This window comes from Zerene cesonia, chromosome 4 (genome assembly GCF_012273895.1).
Source record: "Zerene cesonia ecotype Mississippi chromosome 4, Zerene_cesonia_1.1, whole genome shotgun sequence".
NCBI lineage: Eukaryota > Metazoa > Arthropoda > Insecta > Lepidoptera > Pieridae > Zerene > Zerene cesonia.
In genome coordinates, this window is record NC_052105.1 from 5,350,760 (window position 1) to 5,353,316 (window position 2,557).

General features: G+C 33.4%; 1 long non-coding RNA gene across 2 annotated transcripts in view; it reads right to left on the reverse strand.

Annotated features, from left to right (window-relative positions):
- Positions 1 to 599: 599 nt before the first annotated feature.
- Positions 600 to 2,557, reverse strand: part of LOC119839642 — an 8,981-nt gene continuing 7,023 nt past the window's right edge. For both annotated transcript variants that reach the window (XR_005288267.1, XR_005288268.1), the window contains exons 2-3: positions 1,072 to 1,194; positions 600 to 837 (exon numbers count right to left, since the gene is read on the reverse strand). This is a non-coding gene — a long non-coding RNA (uncharacterized LOC119839642). The remainder of the gene's footprint in view (positions 838 to 1,071; positions 1,195 to 2,557) is intronic.

Genomic DNA, 2,557 nt, shown 5'->3' on the forward strand with positions numbered 1-2,557 from the left:
TCAATAAAAATCTTAGTCAACTTTGGAACTTTGTGGCTTATAATTAATTCTACATATTGTTATAATTTAAGCAGTGGCAGTTCAGTGGTGAGGACCACGGAATTTAAATCAACAAGACGGGGTTCGAGACAGACGAGCGTGCGGGAAATAAAATGATTTTTCAATTTATCTGCGCATGTCTGAGAATCAAAAGTTCGATGATATGTGACATCTGCAAACCCGAACTTGGTCAGCGTGGTGGATTATGGCCTGAACTCTCATAGGAGGCCTCTATCCCCGCAATGGGGACAAATATGGGCCGATGATAATGATGATTGTTATAATTTGAAGTGCCCGTAAATGTATATAATAATCATTGGTTTCTTATTAGTTTTTCTAACACGTTTAACACTAAACAATTATTTTAATTAAGTGATCCTAACATAAAAGGTAAATTCAGTGTCAAAATAAATAAAATTCAATCAGGCTATTTCGTGTTTCATCCTTGTTGTTGCATAATTTTACAATTCAAATGTCATTTTAAAGAGCTTTTTCAATGAAAGTTCGAGTCTAAGTTTAAATTGGGGCGTAAATTTGTTTTATTATCAAAAATACTACTGAACTACTCATAAACGAATTAATAACTCTCCATAGACCAAGCGATTAACAAGACAAAGGTCTCTTATATGTCCATATCTTATTTACATAAACAAAAATAAAATTCAGTCACGGTGTCCTTTAACAGAGTCCTCCAAAATGGCTAGACCGATTTGTGTAACGATTTAAAGGTCTGACAATAAGTAAACTCCTTCTATTCCTCTAAGTAGTAAGTGTATTCTGGCAGAACCTCAGGATCAGCTGGAAAATCCATAAGAAGGTTCAGATCACCTGTCAACCAACGCACGACATTAAAACAACAATTAAGTTTGCCCAGTAATGCGCACGTGCAATGAGTTCGGTGACCGAGCTAAATTCGTTCCTTCCTGCAATGCCCGGTTATTTTCGATTACGATTACTCTATCCAAGTGATGATAGGATGGGTGTCTAGCTTTCAGTGACGTCATTATGTGAGAATAGATCTTGTTAACCCACCTTGTAATGTTTTGGATTGCTTCATAGTTGGATGGATTGCAGAAGACAAGGAAGAGGAAATCGATGATAGTTAATATGATGATGTTCATCATTTATTCCTTAGCGTCCAAGAATAGCTTCTGTCTGGAAAAACATAAGTTTAGTTTTAGAGAGACCGTCACTGATGGAGATCCGGTACCTACAGTAATAGTAATAGTTATACAATACATGAGACTGTTATTAGTTCTTGTGAGTACTAAGGTTTAGCTCAGGAAGATCTAATTATATCGTATGTGCCTTAAAAACATCTGTCAAATATTAATTACAAAATAGTATAAGATATCGAACGCAAATAATTCCGTTATGTTATGTTTTCACACGTATTATATGATCACAGATAATACATGACAGACATAACTATACCTAAATTAATCTCAAATGCGCTGCCCGCTTTTAAGGGATAAGGGATAAGGAAAGGATTTATGGGAAGGGCTAGGAGGAGGAAATAGTCCTAGGCCTAAGTATATTCAAAATAGATAGATGGTTTAAATAATAACACTTGGACAAACAGCGGTAAATATTATAAGTACATCAGAGTCTAAAAAAAATACTTCTATCTTCTACCATTCAAACATGGATGGGTTGGATCTTCTAAATATGTTTTAAAAGTTTATCCAATATGTTACAAATAGACATCCCGACAGTCATAGATCATCGCCACCTCACGTACATATCCATAGAAAAGCAGACCTTTTGTCGTTATCCACTTCTGAGCGAAAGCAGAACGAAATGTATGGGCATATTTATCCACAAGATCTGTTAACAATTTGTAAGGATATCATAAAAATTGTTTAAACTTGACCCCTTAACGAGCCATCTTTACGAGGACCACCCAAAGTTCAATTGTCGATCGTAAAATATCCATAACACTATAACCGTGGTTTCTGACATACTACCAATTGGCCCTGTTTAGAATATTACCCATTTTAACTATGCTATTTAGGTGGTCTAAATAATTGGCATACTCACTAAGCTGTATTATAAAGGAGATTTTATATATTTGCATGTTTAGAATGAATTAGTGAACTTAATGCATATTTGTCAATAAAAAAAGTATTTACTATTGAGTTCAAAATTACATTATTTCTAGGTATCATTTAGGATATTTTTTCAATCGTCTTGTTTGATATTGGGAGAAGTTGAAGCGAATGTCTAATAAACTTATGAAATTGATATAAAAAAACATTCATATAAGCCTTGTAAACCTATATGTACATTTTTAACCTTTAAAATAATCTTACGCATGATAAATCTTACAACTTACATATTTAAAATGTTTACTCGATTTCTATTAAAAATAGATTTGAAAATGCCATTAATCCTACCAGCTAAATCATCCAACAAAGTAAGTATGACCTCACCTAAATACATTTCATGCGTTAACGCTGCAACACCTAGTTTAATTTATTGTTACTTCAAATTTGTTTTTAATGATTTTACGAAACTT